This window comes from Dendrobates tinctorius, unplaced genomic scaffold, assembly GCF_039654945.1.
Source record: "Dendrobates tinctorius isolate UK_male_01 unplaced genomic scaffold, ASM3965494v1 ptg000589l, whole genome shotgun sequence".
Taxonomy (NCBI): Eukaryota; Metazoa; Chordata; class Amphibia; order Anura; family Dendrobatidae; genus Dendrobates; species Dendrobates tinctorius.
The window spans coordinates 21,335-41,288 of record NW_027362247.1 but is presented as its reverse complement, the minus strand read 5'-3'; the positions used below and the strand labels follow the sequence as shown (position 1 = coordinate 41,288).

Genomic DNA, 19,954 nt, shown 5'->3' with positions numbered 1-19,954 from the left:
TCTCTCTCTCTCTCTCTCTCTCTCTCTCTCTCTCTCTCTCTCTCTCTCTCTCTCTCTCTCTCTCTCTCTCTCTCTCTCTCTCTCTCTCTCTCTCTCTCTCTCTCTCCCCCACCCCCCGTTTGGTCAGAATCCGCCTTATCCGTTCATTTATTTATTTTTTCTCGTTCTCTCTGTCTCTCTGCTTTCTCTTCATTCTCTCTCAAACATAATGACATTGTTCTTACATTTTCAAGAAAATTGTAGCTAAATTTCTCTTTGATTAGCTGAATGGGAATAATTCTAGCAATCTCAGCGCAGTTAGTCAGGATGGCTGAGTGGTCTAAGGCGCCAGACTTAAGAGTGTTCTGTTTCCCTTGAGGTGGGTATTCTGGTATTCTGCATTTAGTGTCCTTACTTGTCTAAAACTGACATGTCTCTCTATACTGTCATATAACCCTCTCAGCATGTGTACATTCTATTCTAAAAGCATGTGGAGGGAGACTGCCACCACCATGAAGGGATGATAACCCTAAATCTTCTGATCTAAAGTAACATGCCTTTTCCATTTGACCACGTGCTCTTCAGAATGGCGCATGATGCTTTCGTAACAAACGCTCAGTATATACACATTTTTTCAAAAAACCCTCAATCTTCTGATCCGAAGTCAGACGCCTTATCCATTAGGCCACGCGGTCTTTTGATTAGCATGTGATGCTTGAGTACGTGGTTCCGTGGTCTAGAATAAGAATCTTACTGAGTCCAATGACGAAGACACGCTTACATCTCTCTCTCAGCACGTGTATACTTTTTTTCAAAAAAACTCATGGAAACTGACTGCCATGATGGGACTCGAACCCTCAAAATTCTGATCTGAAGTCAGACGGCATCTTACCCATCTGTCTCTCAGCATGTGTATAAATTTTTGATCTAAAGAAAGACACCTTACCCATTCTCTCTCTTAATCTATCTTTCTATCTCTCTCTCTCCACAATTACCATCTTCAGAATCAAAATGTGATCACATTGTCTTTATATTTTCTTGGTAAATTCAAGCTTAATTCCTCCTTAGCTAACGATGCTTGCATTCATGCTCCATGGTGCAGAATAACATTCTCACATTCTAGAATCTTACCTACTCTGATTACTATAGCACGCTTACATCTTTGTCTCTCAGCATGTGTATACATTTTTTCCAAAAAGCACATTCAAACAGACTACCACAACTGGACTCAAACACTCAATGTTCTGAACTGAAGTCAGGCCCTTGCATTCATGCTCCCATGGTCCAGAATAACATTTACACATTCTAGAATCTTACCTAGTCTGATGACTATGACTCGCTAACATCTCTGTCTCTCAGCATGTGTATAAATTTTTGATCTAAAGAAAGACACCTTACCCATTCTCTCTCTTAATCTATCTTTCTATCTCTCTCTCCCTCTCCACAATTACCATCTTCAGAATCAAAATGTGATCACATTGTCTTTATATTTTCTTGGTAAATTCAAGCTTAATTACTCCTTAGCTAACGATGCTTGCATTCATGCTCCATGGTGCAGAATAACATTCTCACATTCTAGAATCTTACCTACTCTGATTACTATAGCACGCTTACATCTTTGTCTCTCAGCATGTGTATACATTTTTTCCAAAAATCACATGGAAACAGACTACCACAACTGGACTCAACCTCTCATTGTTCTGATATGAAGTCAGACCCTTGCATTCATGCTCCCATGGTCCAGAACAGCTTTCTTATATTCTAGAATCTTACCTAGTCTGATGACTATGACACTCTAACATCTCTGTCTCTCAACATGTGTATAAATGTTTGATCTAAAGAAAGACACCTTACCCATTCTCTCTCTCTCTCAATCTATCTTTCTATCTCTCTCTTTCTCTCTCTTTCTCCAAAATTTCCATCTTCAAAATCACAACGTGATGGCATTGTCTTTATATTTTCTTGGTAAATTCTAGCTAAATTCCTCCTTAGTTAACCGAATGGGAATAGCTGTAGCACCCACAATGCAGTTGGTCAGGATGGCCGAGTGGTCAAAGGCGCCAGACTCAAGAATGATTTCTTTCCCCACACAGAGCTGGGTTTTCTGGTCTCCCAATGGAGGCGTGGGTTCAAATCCCACTTCTGACAGCTGCTTTTTGTGTCCTTACTTGTCTACAACTGACCCTTCTTTCTAAACTGTCATATAACCCTCTCAGCATCTGTACATTTTTTTCTAAAAGCATGTGGAGAGAGACTGCTACGACCATGAAGGGATGATAACCCTCAATCTTTTGACCCAAAGTAAGAAGCTTTTTCCATAGGCCACTTGCTCTTCAGATTGGCGCATGAGGCTTTCATAACAACCGATCACTACATTTAATTTTTTTTCAAAAAGAGTGCAGAAAGACAATGCCACAAACACGAAAGGACTTGAAACCTCAAACTTCTGATCCAAAGTCAGACACTTTATTCATTAGGCCAAACAGTCTTTTGAATGGCACATGATGGTTGAGTACGTGGTCCCTTGGTCTAGAATAAGAATAAACTTTTTTTAAAAAAACACGTGGAAACTGACTGCCATGTTGGGACCCGAACCCTCAAAACCCTGATCTTAAGCCTGACGGCATCTTACCCATTGATGTATTTTCTCTCTCTCTCTCTCCTCTCTCTCTCTCTCTCTCTCTCTTCTCTCTCTCTCTCTCTCTCTCTCTCTCTCTCTCTCTCTCTCTCTCTCTCTCTCTCTCTCTCTCTCTCTCTCTCTCTCTCTCTCTCTCTCTCTCTCTCTCTCTCTCTCTCCCCCACCCCCGTTTGGTCAGAATCCGCCTTATCCGTTCATTTATTTATTTTTTCTCGTTCTCTCTGTCTCTCTGCTTTCTCTTCATTCTCTCTCAAACATAATGACATTGTTCTTACATTTTCAAGAAAATTGTAGCTAAATTTCTCTTTGATTAGCTGAATGGGAATAATTCTAGCAATCTCAGCGCAGTTAGTCAGGATGGCCGAGTGGTCTAAGGCACCAGACTTAAGAGTGTTCTGTTTCCCTTGAGGTGGGTATTCTGGTCTCCAAATGGAGGCGTGGGTTCAAATCCCACTTCTGACAGCTGCATTTAGTGTGCTTACTTGTCTAAAACTGACATGTCTCTCTATACTGTCATATAACCCTCTCAGCATGTGTACATTCTATTCTCAAAGCATGTGGAGGGAGACTGCCACCACCATGAAGGGATGATAACCCTAAATCTTCTGATCTAAAGTAAGATGCCTTTTCCATTTGACCACGTGCTCTTCAGAATGGCGCATGATGCTTTCGTAACAAACGCTCAGTATATACACATTTTTTCAAAAAGTGTGGAGAAAGAGAATGCCACGACCACAAAGGGACTTGAACCCTCAATCTTCTGATCTGAAGTCAGACGCCTTATCCATTAGGCCACTCGGTCTTTTGATTGGCATGTGATGCTTGAGTACGTGGTTCCGTGGTCTAGAATAAGAATCTTACTGAGTCCAATGACGAAGACACGCTTACATCTCTCTCTCAGCACGTGTATACTTTTTTTCAAAAAAACTCATGGAAACTGACTGCCATGATGGGACTCGAACCCTCAAAATTCTGATCTGAAGTCAGACGGCATCTTACCCATCTGTCTCTCAGCATGTGTATAAATTTTTGATCTAAAGAAAGACACCTTACCCATTCTCTCTCTTAATCTATCTTTCTATCTCTCTCTCTCCACAATTACCATCTTCAGAATCAAAATGTGATCACATTGTTTTTATATTTTCTTGGTAAATTCAAGCTTAATTCCTCCTTAGCTAACGATGCTTGCATTCATGCTCCATGGTGCAGAATAACATTCTCACATTCTAGAATCTTACCTACTCTGATTACTATAGCACGCTTACATCTCTGTCTCTCAGCATGTGTATACATTTTTTCCAAAAAGCACATTCAAACAGACTACCTCAACTGGATTCAAACACTCAATGTTCTGATCTGAAGTCAGGCCCTTGCATTCATGCTCCCATGGTCCAGAATAACATTTACACATTCTAGAATCTTACCTAGTCTGATGACTATGACACGCTAACATCTCTGTCTCTCAGCATGTGTATAAATTTTTGATCTAAAGAAAGACACCTTACCCATTCTCTCTCTTAATCTATCTTTCTATCTCTCTCTCTCTCTCCACAATTACCATCTTCAGAATCAAAATGTGATCACATTGTCTTTATATTTTCTTGGTAAATTCAAGCTTAATTCCTCCTTAGCTAACGATGCTTGCATTCATGCTCCATGGTGCAGAATAACATTCTCACATTCTAGAATCTTACCTACTCTGATTACTATAGCACGCTTACATCTTTGTCTCTCAGCATGTGTATACATTTTTTCCAAAAATCACATGGAAACAGACTACCACAACTGGACTCAACCTCTCATTGTTCTGATATGAAGTCAGCCCCTTGCATTCATGCTCCCATGGTCCAGAACAGCTTTCTTATATTCTAGAATCTTACCTAGTCTGATGACTATGACACTCTAACATCTCTGTCTCTCAACATGTGTATAAATGTTTGATCTAAAGAAAGACACCTTACCCATTCTCTCTCTCTCTCAATCTATCTTTCTATCTCTCTCTTTCTCCAAAATTTCCATCTTCAAAATCACAACGTGATGGCATTGTCTTTATATTTTCTTGGTAAATTCTAGCTAAATTCCTCCTTAGTTAACCGAATGGGAATAGCTGTAGCACCCACAATGCAGTTGGTCAGGATGGCCGAGTCGTCTAAGGCGCCAGACTCAAGAATGATTTCTTTACCCACACAGAGCTGGGTTTTCTGTTCTCCAAATGGAGGCGTGGGTTCAAATCCCACTTCTGACAGCTGCGTTTTGTGTCCTTACTTGTCTACAACTGACCCTTCTTTCTAAACTGTCATATAACCCTCTCAGCATCTGTACATTTTTTTCTAAAAGCATGTGGAGAGAGACTGCTACGACCATGAATGGATGATAACCCTCAATCTTTTGACCCAAAGTAAGACGCCTTTTCCATAGGCCACTTGCTTTTCAGATTGGCGCATGAGGCTTTCATAACAACCGATCACTACATTTAAATTTTTTTCAAAAAGAGTGCAGAAAGACAATGCCACAAACACGAAAGGACTTGAAACCTCAAACTTCTGATCCAAAGTCAGACACTTTATTCATTAGGCCAAACAGTCTTTTGAATGGCACATGATGGTTGAGTACGTGGTCCCTTGGTCTAGAATAAGAATAAACTTTTTTTAAAAAAACACGTGGAAACTGACTGCCATGTCGGGACCCGAACCCTCAAAACCCTGATCTTAAGCCTGACGGCATCTTACCCATTGATGTATTCATTCTCTCTCTCTCTCTCTCTCTCTCTCTCTCTCTCTCTCTCTCTCTCTCTCTCTCTCTCTCTCTCTCTCTCTCTCTCTCTCTCTCTCTCTCTCTCTCTCTCTCTCTCTCTCTCTCTCTCTCTCTCTCTCTCTCTCTCTCTCTCTCTCCCCACCCCCCGTTTGGTCAGAATCCGCCTTATCCGTTCATTTATTCATTTTTTCTCGTTCTCTCTGTCTCTCTGCTTTCTCTTCATTCTCTCTCAAACATAATGACATTGTTCTTACATTTTCAAGAAAATTGTAGCTAAATTTCTCTTTGATTAGCTGAATGGGAATAATTCTAGCAATCTCAGCGCAGTTAGTCAGGATGGCCGAGTGGTCCAAGGCGCCAGACTTAAGAGTGTTCTGTTTCCCTTGAGGTGGGTATTCTGGTCTCCAAATGGAGGTGTGGGTTCAAATCCCACTTCTGACAGCTGCTTTTAGTGTCCTTACTTGTCTAAAACTGACATGTCTCTCTATACTGTCATATAACCCTCTCAGCATGTGTACATTCTATTCTAAAAGCATGTGGAGGGAGACTGCCACCACCATGAAGGGATGATAACCCTAAATCTTCTGATCTAAAGTAAGATCCCTTTTCCATTTGACCACGTGCTCTTCAGAATGGCGCATGATGCTTTCGTAACAAACGCTCAGTATATACACATTTTTTCAAAAAGTGTGGAGAAAGAGAATGCCACGACCACGAAGGGACTTGAACCCTCAATGTTCTGATCCGAAATCAGACGCCTTATCCATTAGGCCACGCGGTCTTTTGATTGGCATGTGATGCTTGAGTACGTGGTTCCGTGGTCTAGAATAAGAATCTTACTGAGTCCAATGACGAAGACACGCTTACATCTCTCTCTCAGCACGTGTATACTTTTTTTCAAAAAAACTCATGGAAACTGACTGCCATGATGGGACTCGAACCCTCAAAATTCTGATCTGAAGTCAGACGGCATCTTACCCATCTGTCTCTCAGCATGTGTATAAATTTTTGATCTAAAGAAAGACACCTTACCCATTCTCTCTCTTAATCTATCTTTCTATCTCTCTCTCTCCACAGTTACCATCTTCAGAATCAAAATGTGATCACATTGTCTTTATATTTTCTTGGTAAATTCAAGCTTAATTCCTCCTTAGCTAACGATGCTTGCATTCATGCTCCATGGTGCAGAATAACATTCTCACATTCTAGAATCTTACCTACTCTGATTACTATAGCACGCTCACATCTTTGTCTCTCAGAATGTGTATACATTTTTTCCAAAAAGCACATTCAAACAGACTACCTCAACTGGACTCAAACACTCAATGTTCTGATCTGAAGTCAGGACCTTGCTTTCATGCTCCCATGGTCCAGAATAACATTTGCACATTCTAGAATCTTACCTAGTCTGATGACTATGACACGCTAACATCTCTGTCTCTCAGCATGTGTATAAATTTTTGATCTAAAGAAAGACACCTTACCCATTCTCTCTCTTAATCTATCTTTCTATCTCTCTCTCTCTCTCCACAATTACCATCTTCAGAATCAAAATGTGATCACATTTTCTTTATATTTTCTTGGTAAATTCAAGCTTAATTCCTCCTTAGCTAACGATGCTTGCATTCATGCTCCATGGTGCAGAATAACATTCTCACATTCTAGAATCTTACCTACTCTGATTACTATAGCACGCTTACATCTTTGTCTCTCAGCATGTGTATACATTTTTTCCAAAAATCACATGGAAACAGACTACCACAACTGGACTCAACCTCTCATTGTTCTGATATGAAGTCAGACCCTTGCATTCATGCTCCCATGGTCCAGAACAGCTTTCTTATATTCTAGAATCTTACCTAGTCTGATGACTATGACACTCTAACATCTCTGTCTCTCAACATGTGTATAAATGTTTGATCTAAAGAAAGACACCTTACTAGTGTTGAGCATTCCGATACCGCAAGTATCGGGTATCGGCCGATATTAGCGGTATCGGAATTCCGATACTTAATTCCGATACTTTTTTCATATCGGATTCCGGGATCGGAATCGGAATAGGAAGTTCCCATCATGCTATGAGCCTGCTTGCTTTGATTAAGCCAATGGGAATCCTCCGAAGTGTGGGCACATCCTGTTAGGCATGTAGGCATGTTAACTATTGGCATGGCTGTGATTGGCTGCCGAAATGATGTCATGATGCACTATAAAAGCCACCGCAGCCGCCATTTCTGGTCACTCTGCTGTGAATTCAGTTAGGGACAGGCTGCTGTAGAAGACTGTGAGGGACAGTTAGAAATAGCGATTCCACCAAACATCTAGTGCTTTACCCAGGCTACATAAACCACCACTGTAGCATTCTTTGCCCTAGCAGCAGTGTTCACAGCTGTCTGCAAGGGCTGTGTGAGTGCAGCTCACGCTGTGGAGTGGGTCCTGCAGCCACGTCAGGCTGTAGGCCACCCAGTGTGATCACTGCTGCCTCATACATCTTTTATTTTTTGAGCTGCATTTTTTACATAATTTCAATCTAGTGTGCTTCCATCCGTATCCATATACGTTGGTTGCAAACACTAGTAGTAGACAGCGGAGCCTTTCTGCAGCCTTACAGTGCTAGTGTCCACTTTGCTGCACTGTTCACGGCTGTCTGAGAGGTCTCTGACTGTGTGTGAGTGCAGCTCACGCTGAGTAGTGTGTCCTGCAGCTACGTCTGGCTGTAGGACGCTCAGGGTGCGTCACTGCCTCACACATATTTTTATTTGAGTGCAGCTCATTTTTTCTTCTATTAGTGTGCATCCATCCGTCTCCATCTACGGTCGTTGCAAACACTATATAGGAGTACACAGCGGAGCCTTTCTGCAGCCTGTCAGTGCCAGTGCCCACTTAGCTGCACTGTTGACGGCTGTCTGAGAGGTCTCTGACTGTGTGTGAGTGCAGCTCACGCTGAGTAGAGTGTCCTGCAGCTACGTCTGGTTGTAGGACGCTCAACGTGCGTCACTGCCTCACACATATTTGTCTTTGAGTGCAGCTCATTTTTTCTTCTCCTATTAGTGTGCATCCATCCATATCCATCAACATTGGTTGGTTGCAAACACTATATAGGAGTAGATAGAGGAGTCTTTTTTTCTGGCTTGTGCCCTGCCGGCGCAGCCAGATTAGTATTACCCAATTTTTTGGGAGCCTCATCTTTTGCATTGTAGGTTACCTGCCTGCATTGTAATAGCTCCAAAAAGTTGGTGATACTATCAGTTTCAATTCTTTGTTCACATACTTTGAGTTTGTTTCAAACAAAGAAACCACATAAAAAGTTCACCAAACACTACATTTTGAACTTGTGTAGGCCACATCAGCTCCTATTAAAGTCTAGTCCACACACACACACTTCATAAAATTAGTGTTTCTTGTACCTGTAACCAGCTGTTCAGGAATAAGCACACTAAGGCCCCCCTTTGTACTTTTTTGCCTATCTTAAGCAGTCTTGCAAGATGAAGAAGGCAGGGAGTAAGGCGCGGGGGCGTGGGCGTGGAGTTTCAGCAGGGAGAGGACGTGGGGATTCTGCAGGGAGAGGACGTGGGGATTCTACAGGTAGAGGACGTGGGGATTCTGGGCCTGCTGCGGGCACCAGTGGATCAGCATCCCCCAGTTTTAGCAGGCAACAGTCCTTTATGCGCAGCTTTGTAGGACCTCAACGTACCCCACTGCTGCGGGAGGAACAAATTGAAGCCGTTGTCGGATGGATGGCAGCTAACGCATCGACTTCAATTACTTCCGCATCCTCTCAGGGTCAGAGCACCGAAGAGCAACCATCTGTCTCTTCACCACCTGCCAAAGTGCCCAGGCAGTCAGAGAGACATGGACAGGAGCCATCACAGTCTCTACTTCTGTTCTCGGAATCTGTTGGCTTGGAAAGAGGGGGCCAGCCAAGCAGCATTCCTGAATGTGAAGAAGAGGGAGTATGCAGTGATGCGCAACTTCTTTGTCCCTCTGAATCTGAAGAGGCGAGTGGGCCAGTGCCTATGGTCAGCACACCTCAGTACGCATCAGATGATGACGAGACTCAGTTGCCACTTTCTGGTGCGTACGGTGCTGGCGAGACAACCCCGGAGAAGCAGCTGTTTGAAGAGGGGAGGGAAGATGATGAGGTCCTTGACCCATCATGGCGTGAGCAACAGGAAGGTGGTGGGAGCAGCTCTGAGGAAGAGATTCCCCTACCGGCCAAAACAGGAGGCAGAGGGAGGGGGAAGACTTGGTTGCCTGTACCCTCCACTTTGGCACCCGTTAGGAGCATTCCTCCTTCCAAAGGCAAACCGGGCGCTCACAAGAGTTCCAGTGCGTGGTCCTTTTTTGACACAGTTGCAGATGACATTTGCTTTGTCAAATGCAAGCTGTGTCATCAGAGAGTCAAAAGAGGGAGAAATGTCAGCAACCTCAATACCACAAATATGTGGAAACATGTGCGCACCAAGCACGAGTTGGAGTTGCAGAGACACCCTGAAGACGTAGGCCAACGTACAGCACCACCTACCACCTCTTCAGTTTGTGTTGGGCCCTCTTCCTCCAGCTCACACACTGCTGGTTCGGCTTCCTCACAGGATCGCCAAGGAAGAACCTCTGCCACTGTTGTCCGGAGACCCTGTCAGATTACACCCATAGCAGCACGTTCCCATCCATCACAGCCATCGGTAGCACAGGCATGGGATAAAAGGCGCCCTTACTCGGCAAACCATCCCCGAGCACAGTCTCTGAATGCTGGCATTGCCAAACTTCTGGCAGTTGAAATGCTGTCATTCAGGCTGGTGGACACTGACACCTTCCGGGACTTAATGGCATTGGCAGTCCCCCAATACAACGTGCCCAGCCGCTTTTATTTCAGCAGGCGAGCCGTCCCTGCCCTGCAGAAACATGTTGAGGGCAAAATAAAACATGCGCTACTAAACGCCGTTAGTAGCAAGGTCCACCTGACCGATGCGTGGACCAGTAACCATGGACAGGGACGATACCTTTCCCTCACTGCCCACTGGGTCAATGTTGTGGAGCCGGGTACGGATCTGGAGAGTGGCGCTGTACGTGTTCTTCCAACGCCACGGATTGCAGGACTCCAGTCTGTACACATAGACTCCTCCTCCTACTCAAGTTCCTCAGAAACAGCAGAGCAGGAGCCTGTTACGACCGATATGAGCACAGCCGTGGCCAAACGTCAACAGGCTGTACTCAAATTAATTTCTTTGGGGAATCGAAGCCACACAGCGCAGGAGCTCTGGAATGCTATCAAGCTGGAGAGCGATGTGTGGTTTGGGCCAGCGAATCTCCAGCCGGGCTTGGTAGTGTGTGACAATGGCCGAAATCTGGTGGCAGCTCTTGGCCTAGGCAACCTCACACACATCCCATGTCTGGCACATGTTCTTAACTTGGTCGTGCAGAGCTTTCTGAGGGACTATCCGGATCTTGCTGCACTGTTGCACAAGGTCCGCATAGAGTGCGCTCACTTGCGACGTTCCAGCACGGCAAGATCGCGCCTCGCTGCTCTGCAGCGACGATTTGGCCTTCTGGAACATCGCATCATATGTGACCTACCCACCCGGTGGAATTCAACGTTACATATGTTGGAGCGGTTGTGTGAGCAGCAGGCAGCAGTCATGGAGTACCAGCTGCATCAGGCGCAAACAAGTCGCACTGTGCGCCGTTCACACTTCAGCACCATTGAGTGGGCCTCTATGAAGGACATCTGCCTCGTTTTGCGTGCCTTCGATGAATCCACGCGGATGGCGAGTGCAGATGATGCACTAGTCAGCATGACTGTCCCCCTTATCTGCCTGCTTCAACAAACACTGCAAGCACTAAGGGATGAGGTTTCAGAAGAGGTGGAGGATGAGGAGTCCCAAATGCCATCTGCTTCTGGACAGTCTGCGCTACGTGTTTCCTCACAAAGGCCTAGGCAGGGGACACTTTGTGAGGAGGATGAGGAGGAGTCGATGGAGGAGGAAGACATCTCTCCAGAGGAGGGAGGTACACAAACCTCTACTCAGTATGTACAGCGAGGGTGGGGTGATGCAGAGCAGGCCGAGGTCACGCCTCAAACAGGGGACAGCGGTTCTTTGGCAGTTGGGAGTCTGCAGCACATGGTTGATTTCATGCTGCAGTGCCTGAGAAACGACCGCCGCATCGCCCACATTCTCGTCTCGGCTGATTATTGGGTGTACACCCTCCTAGATCCTCGCTACCGGGACAGCGTACAAAGGCTCATACCAACGTTGAACCGGGAGCGTAAAATGCGGGAGTACGAAGAGTCACTGGTGCAGTCCATAATGTTTTCCATTCCACCCGACAGCATTGTTGCTAGTGCTTTACAAAGCAGCTCTGTGCGTCGAGGCAGTGGAGGAAACTCTGCACAAAGAGGGAGCAGAGGCAGTGCCGCAGCACAAGGCAAGACCACTATGGCCCAAATGTGGCAAAGTTTTGTGTGTCCACCACAATTGTCTACACCATCAGCGACGCCTCGAGTCAGCAGGAGGCAACGCTTCCGTCAGATGGTGTCAGACTACATGTCTTGCCCTGTCGCTGTACTCCCAGATGGCTCTTCCCCCTTCAAGTTTTGGGTCTCTAAGCTGGATACATGGCCAGAGCTTAGCCAGTATGCATTGGAGGTGCTGGCTTGCCCTGCTGCCAGTGTATTATCGGAACGTGTCTTTAGTGCCGCAGGTGGTGTACTAACAGACCGTCGCACGCGACTATCTTCCGATAATGTTGACCGGCTGACTTTTCTGAAAATGAACAAGGCCTGGATCTCCAAAGACTTTGCCATTCCTCTTACAGACTAAATTAGTGGTTGGCAACTGTATCCAGGTCTGCTGGTGTGTTCATTTTTCTACCACCTGAACTATAATCCCTGTGCTTCAACACAGCCAGTTGTCGCTCAGATGTGTCGTCTGCACAGAGAAACACACTAGCTCCTGTGTTAGTGGGGTTCAGTAATGCCAGCTGATCCCCTGCTGTGTGGACGGCAGAGTCACCAGCTCCATCAACATTCAAACCACTACTGATTTTTAACCGTGCCCAACTTAGGTCTCTGGCTCCACTGTCTCTACTATTTCCCCTGACCTCCAACCCCGCCATCTACATCTCTGAAGTGGCGTCAGCACAATCTACACTTGTTCCTGTGTTCCTGTGGCTCAGTCCCATCAGTTTATCCCCTGATGTGTGTCCGGCAAGGTCTCCTGCTCTGTCCACATTCCCATAACCAGTAGTGGGAATGAGGACAGAGCTGGCGAACTTGCCGGACAAACATCAGGGGATCAACTGATGGGACTGAGCACCAGTAACACAGGAACAAGTGTAGATTGTGCTGACGCCACTTCAGAGATGTAGCTGGCGGGGTTGGAGGCCAGGGTAAATAGTAGAGACAGTGGAGCCAGAGGCCTAAGTGGAGCATGGTTAGAATCAGTAGTAGTCCACAACCTCCATAAAAACCGATGCCCATTGGCCTCTGCATGCGGCATGCGTAATCCTGGGCTCCAACAGCGTCAGTTGGTGTTCAGAAGTGTCGTCTCCACAGAGCCAAACACATTCGTTCAAGTGTTAGTGGGTTTCAGCACTGCCAGCTGTTCCCCTGCTGTGGAGATGGCAAGTCTCCTGCTGCCTTCACCTGCCAAAATCCAGTAGGCCCCAGCCTGCTCCTCGCCTAATCCTGGGCTCCAACAGCGTCAGTTGGTGTTCAGAAGTGTCGTCTCCACAGAGCCAAACACATTCGTTCAAGTGTTAGTGGTGTTCAGCACTGCCAGCTGTTCCCCTGCTGTGGAGATGGCAAGTCTCCTGCTGCCTTCACCTGCCAAAATCCAGTAGGCCCCAGCCTGCTCCTCGCCTAATCCTGGGCTCCAACAGCGTCAGTTGGTGTTCAGAAGTGTCGTCTCCACAGAGCCAAACACATTCGTTAGAGTGTTAGTGGTGTTCAGCACTGCCAGCTGTTCCCCTGCTGTGGAGATGGCAAGTCTCCTGCTGCCTTCACCTGCCAAAATCCAGTAGGCCCCAGCCTGCTCCTCGCCTAATCCTGGGCTCCAACAGCGTCAGTTGGTGTTCAGAAGTGTCGTCTCCACAGAGCCAAACACATTCGTTCAAGTGTTAGTGGGGTTCAGCACTGCCAGCTGTTCCCCTGCTGTGGAGATGGCAAGTCTCCTGCTGCCTTCACCTGCCAAAATCCAGTAGGCCCCAGCCTGCTCCTCGCCTAATCCTGGGCTCCAACAGCGTCAGTTGGTGTTCAGAAGTGTCGTCTCCACAGAGCCAAACACATTCGTTCAAGTGTTAGTGGGGTTCAGCACTGCCAGCTGTTCCCCTGCTGTGGAGATGGCAGTCTCTCCTGCTGTCTCCGCATTACAAAGACAGTAGGCCTCTGCCTACACCCTCCTATTTCCTGGGCTTCAACACAGCCAGTTGTAGTTCGGAAGTGCCGTCCACACGGAAAGAGACACTTGCTCCCGTGTCTCAGTGGGGTTCAGTAACGTCAGCTGATCCCCTGCTTAGTGGATGGCAGTCTCTCCTGCTGTCACCTCATTCAAAATACAGTAGGCCTCTGCCTACACCCTCCTATTTCCTGGGCTTCAACACAGCCAGTTGTAGTTCGGAAGTGCCGTCCACACGGAAAGAGATACTTGCTCCCGTGTCTCAGTGGGGTTCAGTAACGTCAGCTGATCCCCTGCTGTGTGGATGGCAGTCTCTCCTGCTGTCACCTCATTCAAAATACAGTAGGCCTCTGCCTACACCCTCCTATTTCCTGGGCTTCAACACAGCCAGTTGTAGCTCGGAAGTGCCGTCCACACGGAAAGAGACACTTGCTCCCGTGTCTCAGTGGGGTTCAGTAACGTCAGCTGATCCCCTGCTGTGTGGATGGCAGTCTCTCCTGCTGTCACCTCATTCAAAATACAGTAGGCCTCTGCCTACACCCTCCTATTTCCTGGGCTTCAACACAGCCAGTTGTAGTTCGGAAGTGCCGTCCACACGGAAAGAGATACTTGCTCCCGTGTCTCAGTGGGGTTCAGTAACGTCAGCTGATCCCCTGCTGTGTGGATGGCAGTCTCTCCTGCTGTCACCTCATTCAAAATACAGTAGGCCTCTGCCTACACCCTCCTATTTCCTGGGCTTCAACACAGCCAGTTGTAGTTCGGAAGTGCCGTCCACACGGAAAGAGACACTTGCTCCCGTGTCTCAGTGGGGTTCAGTAACGTCAGCTGATCCCCTGCTTTGTGGATGGCAGTCTCTCCTGCTGTCACCTCATTCAAAATACAGTAGGCCTCTGCCTACACCCTCCTATTTCCTGGGCTTCAACACAGCCAGTTGTAGTTCGGAAGTGCCGTCCACACGGAAAGAGACACTTGCTCCCGTGTCTCAGTGGGGTTCAGTAACGTCAGCTGATCCCCTGCTTTGTGGATGGCAGTCTCTCCTGCTGTCACCTCATTCAAAATACAGTAGGCCTCTGCCTACACCCTCCTATTTCCTGGGCTTCAACACAGCCAGTTGTAGTTCGGAAGTGCCGTCCACACGGAAAGAGACACTTGCTCCCGTGTCTCAGTGGGGTTCAGTAACGTCAGCTGATCCCCTGCTGTGTGGATGGCAGTCTCTCCTGCTGTCACCTCATTCAAAATACAGTAGGCCTCTGCCTACACCCTCCTATTTCCTGGGCTTCAACACAGCCAGTTGTAGCTCGGAAGTGCCGTCCACACGGAAAGAGACACTTGCTCCCGTGTCTCAGTGGGGTTCAGTAACGTCAGCTGATCCCCTGCTGTGTGGATGGCAGTCTCTCCTGCTGTCACCTCATTCAAAATACAGTAGGCCTCTGCCTACACCCTCCTATTTCCTGGGCTTCAACACAGCCAGTTGTAGTTCGGAAGTGCCGTCCACACGGAAAGAGATACTTGCTCCCGTGTCTCAGTGGGGTTCAGTAACGTCAGCTGATCCCCTGCTGTGTGGATGGCAGTCTCTCCTGCTGTCACCTCATTCAAAATACAGTAGGCCTCTGCCTACACCCTCCTATTTCCTGGGCTTCAACACAGCCAGTTGTAGTTCGGAAGTGCCGTCCACACGGAAAGAGACACTTGCTCCCGTGTCTCAGTGGAGTTCAGTAACGTCAGCTGATCCCCTGCTTTGTGGATGGCAGTCTCTCCTGCTGTCACCTCATTCAAAATACAGTAGGCCTCTGCCTACACCCTCCTATTTCCTGGGCTTCAACACAGCCAGTTGTAGTTCGGAAGTGCCGTCCACACGGAAAGAGACACTTGCTCCCGTGTCTCAGTGGGGTTCAGTAACGTCAGCTGATCCCCTGCTTTGTGGATGGCAGTCTCTCCTGCTGTCACCTCATTCAAAATACAGTAGGCCTCTGCCTACACCCTCCTATTTCCTGGGCTTCAACACAGCCAGTTGTAGCTCGGAAGTGCCGTCCACACGGAAAGAGATACTTGCTCCCGTGTCTCAGTGGGGTTCAGTAATGTCAGCTGATCCCCTGCTGTGTGGATGGCAGTCTCTCCTGCTGTCACCTCATTCAAAATACAGTAGGCCTCTGCCTACACCCTCCTATTTCCTGGGCTTCAACACAGCCAGTTGTAGTTCGGAAGTGCCGTCCACACGGAAAGAGACACTTGCTCCCGTGTCTCAGTGGGGTTCAGTAACGTCAGCTGATCCCCTGCTGTGTAGATGGCAAAGTCTCCTGCTGCCTACACAGTCATACCACTACTGATTTTTAACCGTGCTCCAATTAGGCCTGTGGCTCCACTGTCTCTCGTATTTCCCCTGTCCTCCAACCCTGCCAGTTACAGCTCCGAAGTGGCGTCTGCACAATCCACACTTGTTCCTGTGTTACAGGTGTTCAGTCCGGTCAGTTAATCCCCTGATGTGTGTCCGGCAATGTCGCCTGCTCTGTCCACATTCCCATCCTGTAACACAGGAACAAGTGTGGATTGTGCAGACGCCACTTCGGAGCTGTAACTGGCGGGGTTGGAGGACAGGGGAAATACGAAAATCAGTGAAGCCACAGGCCTAAGTGGAGCTTGGTTCAAATTAGTAGTCTACAACCGATCTTAAAATTTCTTCAATGCAGCCTCAGCCTGCTCCGTGCTTGTCCCTGGGCTTCAACACAGCCAGTTGTTGCTCGGAAGTGCCGTCTTCACAGAGTAAAACACTAGCTCCTGTGTTTGTGGGGTTCAGTAACGTCAGCTGTTCCCCTGCTGTTTTGATGGCAATCTGTCCTGCTGCCTCCCAATTGACAGCACATCAGGCCTCAGCCTGCTAAGTGCTTGTCCTGGGCTCCAACATCGCCAGTTGCTGCTCATAACTGACTTTGGCACGGGTACTCCCTCCTGCCCAGCTTGGTTCCAGCCCTGCCTGCTGTTTCCGGGAAGTGTCAATGTCAGTTTGCCACCCCAAGTTGCCATGTCGTGTTGCGGTTGGGTTAGCCGAGGCTAGGGTGCCAGCAGTTTAGGTGCTTCCTATGTGGACTGCGGGTTCTGGTAAGAAAGGCTTGTTCCATAGTGCCAGTAGGACAAGCACCCCCTGTAGGACTGTGTGATTCGGTAACTGCGGCCAGCTTGCGGCATGCCAACTTTGCTTTTCAGGGGTAACTTCTGATACCCCTCCGTGTTCCAGCACCGTCAGCTGGTTCTCGTCAGAGCCTTTGGCCTAGGTGCCTCCATCTCGGTATCCGAGTTCCGGCAACGTCTGCTGGTCCTTGGTAGTGCTTTGTAGCACAGGTACCTCCTGCTTAGTAACCGGGTTCCAGCACCGTCAGCTGGTCCTCGGTTGTGCCATTGGCTCTTATTCCTTCTGCTGCCCCTCCGGGTGCCAGCACTGTCAGCTGGTCCTCGCTATTTCCATTTGCTCTTGCAGCTTATGCTACCCCTCCGGGTTCCTGCACCGTCAGCTGGTTCTCGTCAGAGCCTTTGGCCTAGGTGCCTCCATCTCGGTATCCGAGTTCCGGCAACGTCTGCTGGTCCTTGGTAGTGCTTTGTAGCACAGGTACCTCCTGCTTAGTAACCGGGTTCCAGCACCGTCAGCTGGTCCTTGGTTGTGCCATTGGCTCTTATTCCTTCTGCTGCCCCTCCGGGTGCCAGCACTGTCAGCTGGTCCTCGCTATTTCCATTTGCTCTTGCAGCTTATGCTACCCCTCCGGGTTCCTGCACCGTCAGCTGGTTCTCGTCAGAGCCTTTGGCCTAGGTGCCTCCATCTCGGTATCCGAGTTCCGGCAACGTCTGCTGGTCCTTGGTAGTGCTTTGTAGCACAGGTACCTCCTGCTTAGTAACCGGGTTCCAGCACCGTCAGCTGGTCCTTGGTTGTGCCATTGGCTCTTATTCCTTCTGCTGCCCCTCCGGGTGCCAGCACTGTCAGCTGGTCCTCGCTATTTCCATTTGCTCTTGCAGCTTATGCTACCCCTCCGGGTTCCAGCACCGTCAGCTGGTTCTCGTCAGAGCCTTTGGCCTAGGTGCCTCCATCTCGGTATCCGAGTTCCGGCAACGTCTGCTGGTCCTTGGTAGTGCTTTGTAGCACAGGTACCTCCTGCTTAGTAACCGGGTTCCAGCACCGTCAGCTGGTCCTCGGTAGTGCCATTGGCTCTTGTTCCTTCTGCTGCCCCTCCCGGTGCCAGTACCGTCAGCTGGTTCAAGAGGACAAAGAACAGGAAGACAACCACCAAGATGCAGAACAACAAGAGAGAGAAGACAAAGAAGCATAAAAAAAACAAAGCAGAAGAACATTAAGCATAAGACTAATACTCTGAGCAAATGATATTATCTTATTTATAAGCAGAAGAAGACTAAGCAGTGTGACGGCATCTTACCCATTGATGTATTCTCTCTCTCTCTCTCTCTCTCTCTCTCTCTCTCTCTCTCTCTCCCTCTCTCTCTCCCTCTCTCTCTCTCTCTCTCTCTCTCTCTCTCTCTCTCCCCCACCCCCCGTTTGGTCAGAATCCGCCTTATCCGTTCATTTATTTATTTTTTCTCGTTCTCTCTGTCTCTCTGCTTTCTCTTCATTCTCTCTCAAACATAATGACATTGTTCTTACATTTTCAAGAAAATTGTAGCTAAATTTCTCTTTGATTAGCTGTATGGGAATAATTCTAGCAATCTCAGCGCAGTTAGTCAGGATGGCCGAGTGGTCTAAGGCGCCAGACTTAAGAGTGTTCTGTTTCCCTTGAGGTGGGTATTCTGTTCTCCACATGGAGGCGTGGGTTCCAATCCCACTTCTGACAGCTGCTTTTAGTGTCCTTACTTGTCTAAAACTGACATGTCTCTCTATACTGTCATATAACCCTCTGAGCATGTGTACATTCTATTCTAAAAGCATGTGGAGGGAGACTGCCACCACCATGAAGGGATGATAACCCTAAATCTTCTGATCTAAAGTAAGATGCCTTTTCCATTTGACCACATGCTCTTCAGAATGTCGCATGATGCTTTCGTAACAAACGCTCAGCATATACACATTTTTTCAAAAAGTGTGGAGAAAGAGAATGCCACGACCACAAAGGGACTTGAACCCTCAATCTTCTGATCCGAAGTCAGACGCCTTATCCATTAGGCCACGCGGTCTTTTGATTGGCATGTGATGCTTGAGTACGTGGTTCCGTGGTCTAGAATAAGAATCTTACTGAGTCCAATGACAAAGACACGCTTACATCTCTCTCTCAGCACGTGTATACTTTTTTTCAAAAAAACTCATGGAAACTGACTGCCATGATGGGACTCGAACCCTCAAAATTCTGATCTGAAGTCAGACGGCATCTTACCCATCTGTCTCTCAGCATGTGTATAAATTTTTGATCTAAAGAAAGACACCTTACCCATTCTCTCTCTTAATCTATCTTTCTATCTCTCTCTCTCTCTCCACAATTACCATCTTCAGAATCAAAATGTGATCACATTGTCTTTATATTTTCTTGGTAAATTCAAGCTTAATTCCTCCTTAGCTAACGATGCTTGCATTCATGCTCCATGGTGCAGAATAACATTCTCACATTCTAGAATCTTACCTACTCTGATTACTATAGCACGCTTACATCTTTGTCTCTCAGCATGTGTATACATTTTTTCCAAAAAGCACATTCAAACAGACTACCTCAACTGGACTCAAACACTCAATGTTCTGATCTGAAGTCAGGCCCTTGCATTCATGCTCCCATGGTCCAGAATAACATTTACACATTCTAGAATCTTACCTAGTCTGATGACTATGACACGCTAACATCTCTGTCTCTCAGCATGTGTATAAATTTTTGATCTAAAGAAAGACACCTTACCCATTCTCTCTCTTAATCTATCTTTCTATCTCTCTCTCTCTCCACAATTACCATCTTCAGAATCAAAATGTGATCACATTGTCTTTATATTTTCTTGGTAAATTCAAGCTTAATTCCTCCTTAGCTAACGATGCTTGCATTCATGCTCCATGGTGCAGAATAACATTCTCACATTCTAGAATCTTACCTACTCTGATTACTATAGCACGCTTACATCTTTGTCTCTCAGCATGTGTATACATTTTTTCCAAAAATCACATGGAAACAGACTACCACAACTGGACTCAACCTCTCATTGTTTTGATATGAAGTCAGAC

At 47.2% G+C, this 19,954-nt stretch overlaps 7 non-coding genes across 7 annotated transcripts; 5 read left to right on the top strand and 2 right to left on the bottom strand.

The window, feature by feature from the left end:
* The first annotated feature begins 2,012 nt into the window (after nt 1-2,012).
* On the top strand, nt 2,013-2,127 carry TRNAL-CAA (transfer RNA leucine (anticodon CAA)). Its single transcript has 2 exons — nt 2,013-2,050; nt 2,082-2,127. It is a non-coding gene; the product is annotated as a tRNA-Leu (tRNA).
* Nucleotides 2,128-2,968: 841 nt separating this feature from the next.
* TRNAL-UAA (transfer RNA leucine (anticodon UAA)) lies at nt 2,969-3,079 on the top strand. The gene is made up of 2 exons: nt 2,969-3,006; nt 3,034-3,079. It is a non-coding gene; the product is annotated as a tRNA-Leu (tRNA).
* Nucleotides 3,080-4,747: 1,668 nt separating this feature from the next.
* On the top strand, nt 4,748-4,862 carry TRNAL-CAA (transfer RNA leucine (anticodon CAA)). The gene is made up of 2 exons: nt 4,748-4,785; nt 4,817-4,862. It is a non-coding gene; the product is annotated as a tRNA-Leu (tRNA).
* Nucleotides 4,863-5,701: 839 nt separating this feature from the next.
* Nucleotides 5,702-5,812, top strand: TRNAL-UAA (transfer RNA leucine (anticodon UAA)). The gene is made up of 2 exons: nt 5,702-5,739; nt 5,767-5,812. It is a non-coding gene; the product is annotated as a tRNA-Leu (tRNA).
* A 267-nt stretch (nt 5,813-6,079) lies between these two features.
* Nucleotides 6,080-6,152, bottom strand: TRNAR-UCG (transfer RNA arginine (anticodon UCG)). The gene has a single exon. It is a non-coding gene; the product is annotated as a tRNA-Arg (tRNA).
* A 12,327-nt stretch (nt 6,153-18,479) lies between these two features.
* Nucleotides 18,480-18,590, top strand: TRNAL-UAA (transfer RNA leucine (anticodon UAA)). Its single transcript has 2 exons — nt 18,480-18,517; nt 18,545-18,590. It is a non-coding gene; the product is annotated as a tRNA-Leu (tRNA).
* Nucleotides 18,591-18,857: 267 nt separating this feature from the next.
* Nucleotides 18,858-18,930, bottom strand: TRNAR-UCG (transfer RNA arginine (anticodon UCG)). The gene has a single exon. It is a non-coding gene; the product is annotated as a tRNA-Arg (tRNA).
* Between the last annotated feature and the right edge of the window lie 1,024 nt (nt 18,931-19,954).